Raw genomic sequence first — 13749 nt, 5'->3', positions numbered from 1 at the left:
TCGGGCATCTCTTTACTAGTATTATATATATATATATATATATATATATATATATATATATATATATATATATATTACTAGGAGACTATTCGGCGTTTGCTTGGTCGCAAAATACGCTTAAGTATATTTTGATTAATGCAGATTTCGTACTTATTATTATAGAGCCAATTCTTTATTTATTATTATATTGTGCCCAATATATATAGTGAAGATCTCAAAAGTTTAAAAATTACTTGGCTGACATCAGCTAGAATCGAAACCGAAACATTTAGCATTCCAGACTTAGTCGATACCATCTGAGCTAAATCCATACATATGAATAAGGCTGTTAAAAAAATAATAATATATAGTATAAATGCATATTTGTGCATGCGTAGAAGCAACGCATTTAGTCGACATACGCCTCCCAAGTTCCAATTTCATTAGCAGCTATTTTTACCGGCTATAAACTATATTGAATTTGTTCCACAGGTTCAGATCTCCTAGATATGAAGTTTTTAGTGTATAGACTTAAAATTGACAGAGTAGTTTGATAGATGATAGAGATCGCTTCGTACATAAACAGAGAGTGTGATTTTGTAGTTAGGTTCCAATTTTCCGACCAAAAGTAATTGTCACTCCAGGCACTGATGGATGCGAAAGCATGAAAAACTAGTGTCTGTAGGTATAAAAATAATCATGTATACTTATTAAATTTGGACAAAAAAAAGCATTATTAGTCGCTACAATAAATCTACTGTTTCAGTGTAAAATACTTCATCGAGCGACAAAAACAGTCTCTAGTTTTTGATATTTGAACAATATATATATATATATATATATATATATATATATATATATATATATAATCTACGGACGTGCACTACCCCTCTTCAGCTTATAAACCCTCTTCAAGGTGAAGACGCTAAGTTAAAAAAAATCAACAACAAATCTACATGTATATATATATATATATATATATATATATATATATATATATATATATATATATATATATATAGTCTTTGAAGTTTTTAACCTTTAAAACTATACAAAAAATATTTTTTATCATTCGTTAGAAAGCCATCTAGTCAGTAAGTCATTTAATCACCTGCAATCACTGCAAGAACTCGCTCTCGAATTTACTATAATACCAATAATTTATTTTTCAAGGGATCATCAGTTGTTTACCATGAAACACTGTTTCGGGGATTTAAAAACAAGACAGTATATTACATCATGGCTCCCAAGCAGTGTTGATCAAACACCACCACCCTTAATCTTAGGAAGAAGATATGTTACAAACATTTGATCCAATTTCCTATTCTTAATTGCAATTACTATCCTTTTCATACTATAAAAATGAATTTCTTACCTGTGCGATTCATCAATTTCCACATTTAAAATGGATTCATTTTTTAATTTTTTAATTTATCAGTCTTGTATTTATAAAATTAGGATTAATCGATTTAACTACTTATCACCCCCACTATGATTAGTATTTAGTATATTTACATTCTTATTTAATATATATATATATATATATATATATATATATATATATATATATATATATATATATATGAGAATATTGGAAATAGTATTCCCAGGAAATAGACAGATGAAAAGTTATGTGTTCATCAATGTTTCGTCTTTATTGTAAGACTTCCTCTGGATGAATAAAATTAAGAAAACAAAACACCTGTACAAATATTTGAAAATATATTTTTTGATGTAATGGAATGTATGACCTTGTTCCATTTCAAAAACAAAAAAAAACGTTGGAAATAGGAGGAGGCATCGTGTTGTGAAAGAGAGTAAGATTTTTCTTTTTATATATAATTTCATATAGCCGTTAATATATTTAAGAAGATATGATACAATTCGTATTCTTTTATAACAAATAAGTATGTGTAATTGAAATTATGTATTTCTATAAGGAATCGCTATTAATAAGTAAACATCTACGTAAAGAACATAATTTTATTTTAGACATAGATTAACTCTCTCACACCGTACAAAACACCTCCTATAATAATTAATACATATAATCAGTCAATAAATTACATAACAAAAATACACTCATTTTATTTCAATAATTATCTACAGACACGTGCTTCGTCGTCTACGCACCATCAGAGTTGCTGAATCTAGCGAGATTCGAAATCGGGAACCAATGGAAAGAAGCTTAAGCTTCTACCACTGGGCTATCTCGCGCGAGTTCTGAATATATCGCGATTTACGTAGATGTTATTTGTTTTTGTTTTTGCAATACTTTTTGAATGAATTCAATTATTCATACGAAAGTGCATTTTTACCTAAATGCGAGTCGGGAATAATTTTCCCTTTAACCAATTTACGACGAAACACGCGTCAGTGGATAATTATATAAAAAAACAAAACAAACGAACAAAAAAACGAAAAACAAAAAACAAAACAAACCACAACAAATATATATATATATATATATATATATATATATATATATATATATATATGCCGCTCCCTATTGGGGGGTAGCAAATTGCTAAAGGGAAAATTATTCCCAACTCGCATTCAGGTAAAAGTGCACTTTCGTATAAATAATTGAATTCATTCAAAAAGTATCGCAAAAACAAAAACAAAAACAAATACATAACGTTATATATATATATATATATATATATATATATATATATATATATATATAATTGAACGTGTCTGTGTGTGTCTGTTTGTCTGTCTGTCTGTGTACATTTCCCTACGCAATAACTCTGTCAATTTTCAGTCTACAGACTCGAAATTTGATATACAAGGTATTGAGATTTAGGAAAATCTTTGTAATCGGTTTTCAGCCAGAAATTTCGCTGTTAAGGGGTCAAAGTTCAACGGTTTTACTTTTTACAAAACTCCTCCGCCAATTTTGGGTATAAACTCTTGAAATATTAGATATAGGTTCCTTGGACAGGGATCTAACTTAATAACTTGATTTGAGTCCAAACAATAAATTTTAACGGGTCATAATAGGGGTCAAAGTTTAAAAAATTGACCTCTGCGGTATCTACCAAATTACTCAGACAATTTCTGGTCTAAACATTTGAAATTTTACATAAAGGGTATTCGGAGATAGGGCAGGCTTCTTAATCGGTTTGGGTCGAAAATTTGAGTTACCAATATATAAATGTATGTATGTATGTTTGCATGTCTACCTAAAACTTTCGACAGAGGCGCCGAATTTTCACAAGACCAGTATCGTTTTGAAGCTCGACCCTTCAAACGATAAATACCGAAATATTGGCTAAAAACATTAATATCTTCACCTTCAACTGGACAGTTTTCTACAGGGAGGTGTCGCTTTTTTCGCCGATATTTTCGAAAGTCATCCCCTCTTTTCGATTGTCTAGCCTTAATTTAAACCTACGTCACTTCTGGTTTGGCGATGGTCGTAACAGCAAAGACGTCATGTTTTCCCCCGTTCTTTTCCTCCTTCACGGTAACGAGCTCGAGCCTGCCTTCCTCCTACCACTTTTTTCTTTTTTTTTGCTCAACATACACCCGGACAACGTCGAGCACCCATGCTAGTATATATATATATATATATATATATATATATATATATATATATATATATATATATATATATATATGCGAAGGTCATTCCAAAAGTAATAGATCCTATTTTTTTTTAACTAAAAAAAAAAAAAAGCTGAAGAGCTACGAAGACGAGAGTGGTGTCATTAAAACGAATGACCATTTGTGCTACAGAATTTATTTTTCTACATAGTCACCGCCATTCTCAACGCATTTTTGCCATCGATATGGTGATGGCTGCAGACAGGCGCGCTTTGTCACCATTCTGAAATCAACGAACCCATCTCTTAACTGTGCTGACATGAACTTCATCAGCTTCGCAAGCATTTAACCGGCGCCCATGAATGTTAAAAGGTTTAATTTTTTCTGCATGGATGAATTTAATGACACACCTGGTTCCGACGCACACCCATGACAGAGTTTTCTTTCTTAGAGTCTCAGACTGTCAATATTTCAAACAGAGATATTAAACTTTTATCTTAATTACATTGAACAAACGACTTATATCGAAACAAAACTTGTTATTTTCATCGCAAGTGCTCGACTGAACTCTAATCTATGGTCCCTCTTTGCCAAACTTTTACAAAATGCACTCGACTAGCTACACCCACTATATACGATTTCCCTCACTCTCGATCTATCCATGAACAAATCTTCTTTCTCAGAACTGTCTGTCTGTGGAACACTGTTTCGCTGGCCTGCTTCCCGGTTGAATACAACATGGTAGCCTTTATATAAATAAGTTTTTGTTGAGACGTCCCCATGGATAATCAAAGTCTGCCCAATTAACACCATTAACGATTACTACACTACCGCATTAGGTTCATTAAATCTTCGAGTGGCCTTCGGGTAAGTGGTGGCTCGCAAGTAAAAAAAATAAAAAAAATTGATATATAAAAGGATAGATGGATGGACGCTACTATTGTTTTAGACTCATTAGGATCTATTAACTGCATGTTAATTGTGCTTTTATCTATTGTGTGACGTCAAGCTTGTTCTACTTTTGTAAGGCAAATTAGAATTGTCGCATTACAAGCTGTTTATCACATTTTATTTATTTATTTATTTCTGATCTTCCCTTTTTTTCACGCGTCCTGTTATGTGTCTCCGTACAACAAACGGAAACACATAATAGGACGGGAGAAAAAGAACAGAAGATCAGAAAAAAAAAAAAAAAAAACTCCAGGAAGGAAAGATAAACCATAGCCGACCACAAAAAAAAAAAAAAAAAAAAGAAAATAAAAAAAAGAAAATAAATAAATAAAAATAAAATAAAAATGCTACAAGGAGTCAAAACCAATTTACAATGGTGCAAACTTGGGCTAAAGGAATTGGAGGACTGACGAGCTACTGTTATCACAAAGCTACTGTTACCTTTGAGGATGCTCGTCGCCAGAACTTATTTTTTTTTTTTCAAGTTCATTGTTACCTAAGATCAGTGCTATAGAGCATCAACAGCAGTGATACAAACTATGGACTTTCGGTACCTCCTCTGGCAAAACTTGTGCCTTCAACCTGGGGTTGTGCAGCCATCTCCAAAAACACATGAGTAGCCAAAACGAAGAGTCTTTTTCGAACACGATGGACTACCAAAAACAATATATCTCTATTTATAAATGATTTAACTTCCAAGCATTTGATGTACTTCTAGTGAACTTGCCACAAATACTCGACGTTTCCCGAAATGCAATAAAGTAATTTTAGCTGTTAAGTTTTATTTATCTGCATATTTTGTATGCTTAATATAAACAACCTTTTTATAATTAATTATTATTTTTATTGGAATCCTTTGAGCAGGGTAATTTATTTATTTATTTATTTATATGCAGACTATCATCAAATACATCGGTATATATAAAATATCATATATGAAATCAGTATATATAAAATATATATAAAATCGGTATATATAAAATATCATATATCAAATCGGTTTATAAAAATATCATACAACAAATCGGTATATATAAAATAGTTACATACAAAAAATATCATATCTCAAATCGGTATATATAATATGTATATAAAAACGGTATATATAAAATATCATATATCAAATCGGTATACATAAAATATCATATATAAAATAGTTATATATAAAATATCATATCTCGAATCGGTATATATGAAATATGTTATATCAAGTCGGTATGTATATAAAATATCATATATCCAATCGGGGTATTTTTAATATCATATACCAAGTCGATATATATAAAATATTATATATCCAATCGATATATATATATATATATATATATATATATATATATATATATATATATATATATATATATATATATATATATATATATACGTTTTATTTTTTATTATCGTATCTTTCTGTTAAGTTACATTATTGTTTCCACTACCCGGCCGTTTTTTTTGGGCCGTCTGTAGCTTCCTCAGACTTTTAAAAACGGCCGGTAGCGGAAACAATAATGTAACTTAACAGAAAGATACGGTAATAAAAAATAAAACGAATATTTGCTTTACAACAGTATTGAGCACTTTTTTCAATCTTTATTAATTACCATTTCCACTATATATATATATATATATATATATATATATATATATATATATATATATATATATAATACATCATATATCAAATGAGTATATATAAAATATATAACAAACCCCAAGAATTTGTAGCTATTATGTTCACCTAGTGCCCTCATTTCTATTTGATTGGGTAGTACCATACATTTAGTTGCTTCAAGTTTTCCTATTCATCATGGACAGTAGTTCTCACTTTTCCATTAAGAATTACTTTTTGATATCCTGGCTATTCTGATCGTGTTTATTAGTGTTGTTAGTTATGCTTTTGTTTTTGCAAACAGTTTCAGGTCATTCATGTACATTAGGTGGTTCATTCTTTCTTCTGTGATTCTGTGTTAGTGAATTTGCATCCGACTTGGAATTTTCTTAGGATGTTGTTCAGGAGCATAATGAACAGTAATGGTGATAGGGAATCCCTTGGAAGATTCCTCTTTGAATTTTGATTTCAATTATGTATTGTCTATCAGCTGTCAGTTCAAGTATCAATGTTTTCATTATATTTTCTATCAAATTATTATATTACCTGGTATTTTGTACATTCTCAGGCATTCTATTATCCGTGCTTCTGGGATTCTGTCACATGCGTTCTCATAGTCTATCCATGCCATGGCTATGTTATTTTTCTACTTTTGACCTCCTTCAGAATCCTTTGGTCTACGTATAATAGGTAATGTGTTCCTCTTTTTCCTTTTTGGCATCCAGAAACAGAAATGTTTCTCTGGGAGTAGTCTGCGGTTATAAAGGGACTTAAATTTGTTTTCTCAGTTATGCAGTAAGTAATTTCTACATTGTAGGTAAACATGTTATAGGTCTGTAGTTGCTAAGGATGGTCTCTTTTTCTGTGTCTTTTTGCACCAGTGTGGTTCTACCTTTAGACATTCGTTCTGGTACATGTGCTTCGAAGATGCATCTTTTCAGTTGCTGAATTAGCCTTTCATGTAGTGTTGTGAATTTCTTAAATCAACAGGCATGTATTCAGTTTTGGCCTGGTGATCTCCAGTTGGCCATTTTTCGTAGGGTTGTCTTGCTGATTTTATTCTCTGTTCCTTCGATTTGTTGCGATTTCTTTCATTTCTTTCAATGATCCTGCTTTTCTGCTATGATTCTTTCGTTCTTCCCATATCTGGCTTTAGTAGCGTTTTGTTTCCGTTGGGTTCGGTTGTTTGTGTTTATTCTCCTCCATCTATTTTTTGGTAGAATTGGGTTTCGTTATTTTTACAGGTCCTGTTTTACTTGCATTGTTCCGATTTGTATCGGCATTGTCTTAATCTCACTTCTTTTACTCCTATTTTTCCTCCACGTCTTCCCATTTCTGGTTCAGCCTCTCCGCTCTGATGGCATGTCTACTTTTCCAACATATTCTAGTTATTTTCATCTTGTTTATCGCTTTGGCTTCTTTCTTTAGTTTGTTGATCTGGGTTTCCAGCCTCAATTTCCATCCAGATTTTGTTGATCCTTCTTCTTTCTCAGTATTTTTGCCCTTTAAACTTCATATGTACTGTCTTGACACCTGCATATATTACATGGGTTAGGCATGGAATGGTCTCTGTTGGGATGTATGAGGGGGGTTTGTTTACCTTCTCTGTTTTAGTCTTTAGTTTTTTCCACTCTTGGCTTCTTAAGGATGGGAGCTCTACTTTTCCTCCTTCATAAGTTTCCTGAGGTTTTCTAATTCATTTTCGTTAGATTCTGAGGTTTCATAGGTCTCGGTTTCTATGTTTCTTGTATCCAAGATTTGAAGGTCTTCTACTTCTTGTTCCTATATTTGGGGCTTCCTCGTCTGTTTCATCATTTACCTAGCTTTGAGAACCAGCTTCTCTCGAGGATAAGTTTCACTTGGTCTGCAATTCTTTGTTCTGATGTATGGTAGTCACTAACCATGTCCAATAACTCTTTCATCCGTTTGCGATATCCTGGGTCTTTGGGGTGACTTCTGTAATAGCATTCCAATACCAGTCTATTCTCTTTTTTATCCATTTCTTCTTTCGGTTTGTGGGTTACTTTGGTTCTCCTGTGTTTTATCTGTATTATTTTGGTACCTGAAATTAGATGGGATACTTACGGAACCTGTGTCGGTGTTATTGTTTCTGAAATTAGAAGAGGAGCCAACATTCACAGGATGACGACCGAGTCTCCCATGCTGGCAATCGAGGGAGCATCTATCGTTCATGACACCCAGATCTTTTATCTGGGTCCCACGTTGCGTATTATTTGTAAGTTATTATTATTATTATTATTATTATTATTATTATTATTATTATTATTATTATTATTATTATTATTATATAGATGTAGATGTTTTGAAGGTGAAATATCCATTAAGAGAAAAAGGAATGTTATTGAAGCGGATAAGTTATTTAAGAATAATAAAATATTATGTTAAATATTTATATAACAACTTTGGAATTTTAGAAACATAAACATTTTAGTATCAAAACAATAACCTGGAGTAAGGTTAGTGAACTGAGTAGTGAAGTCAAACAAAGAAAGAGTTTGATTTATATACGCGGACCAGTTTAGAGTTTTTAGTGAGAGAGTTGAGTTTAGTCTGAGAGTCTGAGAGTCGGTGACTGAGTTGGAAACGGGGTTTGAGATCCAGGGTGGGTCTTTTGAAGCGCCGGGATGTTGAAGGGGGTGGGATAACAGAACAGAATGTAGATAGATAAAGCGGTGCAGATCCCAAAAGGGATTTAGCTATGTATATATATATATATATATGTAGAAATATATTTTCTTAATATATATATCAATCCTAATTTAAGAAGCTTAATGTAATCACAGAGCAACATAGTGAATAAATGACAAAAAACTATATTCCAAAATTCATTGTGTTGACCATCTTATAATTTATTTCTTCAGCAAATTTTAAATCTCAACCAAACATAATTATAGGTTTAGAATTGACTGCTACTAGGAATTATAATTGAAATAGTAATAAACTTGATTATAACAATCAAGTGAACTAAATTATATATGGTTTCAATTAAAATCAATAAATTATATAATATAACCGTAAAGGGCAATCGTTTAAACAATTCTTTTTAGTTTAGTTTCGTATTTGCAAACATGTATAATAGTTAATAATTATTAATGTTATTTTCATAAGTATGCATACATTAATTAGAATTAATAAATTTACTAATTATTAAATAGAAAATTTTGGTAGAATATTCATAAATTAATGTAGATTGTTAGTACGAACAGTTGGGTTTAATGATTTTATTTCTAAAATTCAAAATGGTGTAACGGAAACACATTATAAGGTATTTGCAGCTTCTCCTCCAATTTTCGGATTTTAATCATCTCAAATCACACTTTATTTCTTTCTGACGGATTGATTGTTGTTATTTTTTTCTAATAAGTTAAGGGCATAATAGATTCACTGATTGATATAATAATCAAGTGATTGATTTTGTGCTACGAAACAGATAGTGTCAAGAATTGTAAATATCTAATGAATTAAAGGAATAGTTTATAAGATAGTCAACATTAACTATCTTGGAATATAATATTTTGTCATTTATTCACTATATATATATATATATATATATATATATATATATATATATATATATATATGAATATATATATATATTGTTACGGGCTGGAAGTAGCTAAGTGTGGGTGATTACCCCTGGTTAGAATTTTCGGCTCTAAAATGGCGCTTCATCGTACGTTCTCATAACACAGAATGAAAAGAAAAGAAAAAGATTTAAAGTGCATCGGGTGCAGAACTGCGCTCTAGAATGACACGTTGTCTAAGATTCATAAATGACTCATTTAACCTTGAACAATTCAAACGCAAACCAAGAATGACAACACGTGGATAAAATATCATAAGGGCTTTATTAAACACATGATTGGGATGTTATGTAACACCTCAATTGGTTGGGGTGAGGTCGAGCAACGAGAAATTAAGAAAAAAAAATGAAATCAAACAAAAAAAAAAGGATAAAGTGAAAAGTAAAGTAGGATGGCCCACTTCAAACAGCCCAGAAAATATAGTAGAGAGGAGGAACATTCTTTATAGTTTAAATTACTTATAACATTGTTTAAATCACATGTAGTGTTATAAAAGATGCTGGAAGTGCTCCCCGTTGACATCTATGCATTTCTGGTTACGTTTAACAACGTTTGCAGATACTGCCTGTAGATCGTCTCTGGTGATTCTTCTGAGAGCGTTGGTAATGTTCTCCTTTGGTTGGTCTAGATTGTGAGAATTATTAGCATAAGTTTTTTTTAAGTTCCCCAAAGATAAAAGTTACTTGATGACAAGTCCGGGGAACGTGGTGGCCATAACCCTTTACTTGTTTTTTCTCTCTCCCGTAAATATATCATGAACTCGTGTCAGTGATCTGTGAGACGTGTGGCATGTAGCGCCATCTTGTTTGAAAACGAATTGCATTTTGTTCTGTGGTGTCAGTTGGTCACTAAGAGAAAGATTAGAGAAATCGGGACACTTTTAAGTGAGTCATAATTCCCGTCTTGGTGTTTTTCTACGGAGGGATGAATTTCAGCAGCATGTCAACATGAATGAACTATACGTCAAATAGGCGACTCAAAACAAGGTATATGTCTTTGCTAATATCCTCATAAAATATTATTCGCCCCGTTAAAGAACTGTCTCTCAAGTGTTAATTGTCTGGTTGTGAAGTGTCAGATCTTATATGTGTAAACACTCACGCACGCAGATGAATATTGACACATATACACACACACACACACACACACACACACACACACACACACACACACACACACACACACACACACACACACACACACACACACACCCTAGAAAATATGGACCGCTATGAACAGATATGTAAGCCTACATTTATATAGACACGAATATACACCCGTACGTTATACAAAAAGTATATAACAACATCAGTTTCTATCAATTCACACATTTTCAGTAATTTTAATCTTGACTTCAGACTGAACCATCATTTCTTGTTATTTTCAACTGACTAATTTATATACTAGTGGGTCTACTAGCACAATATTTAGTATTTACAAAGAAACATGTTTTAGCAAGAGAAAATGTTTACAGCTTGTTTAATATAAAGAATGACGATGAGGACTTCAATCTTTTTTCTGGGTCATTAGCGTAACCCAAGGCCACATACTCCTGGGTTAACAGCTTCAATGGGGATATTTCACACACACACACACACACACACACACACACACACACACACACACACACACACACACACACACACCGTAATCTTTCCTCTGATTTCTACTTGCTTGTAAAACTATTTGTTTATATTTAAGAATATCGTTTGATAAACATAAATTCTGTAATGTTTGGAATTTGTTTTCTAGCAAACGTTATTTTAATCACGCGCAAGTATTTGGTTTGAAGGCGATTAAAAAATGATGTCAAATCAAACAGGGTGCTCCGAGTTTGAACAGAGTTCTGTCAGCGAATGTTGAGTGACTGAGAAAAATGCAAACCATATGCGATTTACTAAAGAAGGTACTATGTTTGAGAGGAATGTTCTTTTAGTCCCATGGCATAAAAAGATTAAAGAAGTTCGAAATAAAAATTTAGATACGAAATAAATAAATAAATAAATCATCATCATCATCATCATCATCATCATCATCATCATCATCATCATCATCATCATCATCATCATCATCAACAACAACAACAACAACAACAACAACAACAACATAAAAAGCCTCCTTGCTCTTTTGGCTTCGAGCAATGCGTAGTATCTAATGACCTTGTACCTAATTTGTTTTAAATGTAAAATATCAAAAAATAACTTCTGCCAATAGATAATGCAAAGTGTAGTATCTGTTCTAATGCTGCAATTAGTCTTTTTTGTCCCCGGTCAGTGAATGAGAAGTCCTTCCAGACCGAGACAATTTTAATTTTTTGTTTCCATTCACAGTGATCCATTTTGAAGAGCTCAAATTTCTTCACATTAAAAAAAAACCCGACCCTATGACTAACTTTTCCCTCTTAAGGAGGAAAGTATCTTATTCATACATTCCGTATAAATCAAATGATTCTATTGTTGGCATTGGTTTCCCCGATATCTCTCTAGTTAGACTTAAGACATAAGGTACTTATGAGAGGAACCACGTAAAGATTGCCAACATCATGAAAGTGTTCCTATGAATCAAACTGGATTCGAACTTGGCACACTCAGGTCGACAGTCCGTGTCGTTAACCACTTAGCTACCGTTATTTCCCACTTAATGTGTTAATTAATAATGACGCGCTAATTAATAAGACTATCGTTCAGTATGGAAGACTCAGCAAAGTATTTAAAAATAAAGACTGCTGCATCGTGGACTGATAGATAAAAAAATACAAAACAAGATTAAAACCCACACAGACCAAAGTTCTAGAGTTTCGCGGAGAAAATGAGGATGAGGTTGTATTGGTTATGATTTTGAAAAATTCCGTCAATTCATTTCACTACGAAGATTAATGACACTCGTGAAATTCAATCTTCAGATGCTTCAGGGGAGATCTTCAGTGATACACTGTCTTCATTGCCGATTTTGGGTTTCACATCATATCAGCCCAGGCAGCAACAGGTTGTCAGTCTGTATCGTTAACCACTGAGCCAATTTCACCTTCTAAACCCACTAGAAATGATGGATTCAGGTTATGTGCTTATTTCGGCTGAAAAAACAACAACAACAACAACAACAACAACAACAACAGAAAAGACAGTCAACAATAGCGAACAAGAAGCTAATGATACACTGCTTAAAAAGTACTTCCCTCAAGCTTCTAGACCTAACATTCACGAGCAACATGAATTAGAACAAATATATCGACGTAATTGCCAAGGCTACTACAAGGAAGGTAGGCTCTTTCTCTCGTGCTAAACGGGTTATTAATACCATATTTGGGCTGATGCATTTGTCATTAGTTTCTCACTCCTAGAAAGCATTAAAAAAAGAAGAGTCATCAACCTAATAGATCCTAAACTATAAACTCCAAACTCTATCCCATCGCCGAAACGTAGCATCCGTGTGCCTGTTTTGCAATTATTTCAATGGCAAGTGCTCTAACGAATTCCGAGTACTAGTATCCCCCTTGAAGACAATACTCTTGATAAACCCGAAAGGCAGTAAAATCCCACCCCATACACTGTGGAGATCCTTAGACGCCATAAAGCCTTCTACTCAAATAGCCTTTTCCCCTCAAACTGCTAGACTTTGGAATTCACTCCCAGCCTCCGCTTCCCTGACTGTACCGACATGCAGAAATTCAAGTGTAATGTGAACAGACATTTCACTGCACAACTCCATAAATATTATCCCTGCAAATATAGTCCCAGACAGTAGACCCTCACAACTAAGTGGCCCTGTGCCTTGTTTGGGGTGAAATGACAATGATAATAATAATAAAAGAACACACGTTTGAGGACGTCTAAAATGAACTCCCCAAACACTTTTGCAACACTTTTTTGTCCTCTTACGAAGATTAAAACAAATACATTAAAGCTTATATCTAGAATCTGTATTCAAATTTTGATCAAAATTTATTGCATTATTTTGATTAAAAAACCCCCAATAAAATTGTCGCCTCAAAAGAAACATGATTCCATTTCCGTTATATGATAACAGCGTTTCTTTTTCTATTTTTTTTGTCTA

At 32.7% G+C, this 13749-nt stretch overlaps 1 protein-coding gene across 6 annotated transcripts in view; it reads left to right on the top strand.

Moving 5' to 3' along the window:
• The window catches only part of LOC145245831 (uncharacterized), a 201426-nt gene that overhangs the window by 13506 nt on the left and 174171 nt on the right, over positions 1–13749 (top strand). The gene's annotated exons all lie outside the window — the stretch shown is intronic.

This window comes from Euprymna scolopes, chromosome 23 (genome assembly GCF_053919585.1).
Source record: "Euprymna scolopes isolate OS-2025 chromosome 23, ASM5391958v1, whole genome shotgun sequence".
Lineage (NCBI taxonomy): Eukaryota > Metazoa > Mollusca > Cephalopoda > Sepiida > Sepiolidae > Euprymna > Euprymna scolopes.
The sequence above is the reverse complement of the archived record's forward strand: the minus strand, read 5'-3'. Positions and strand labels throughout refer to the sequence as shown.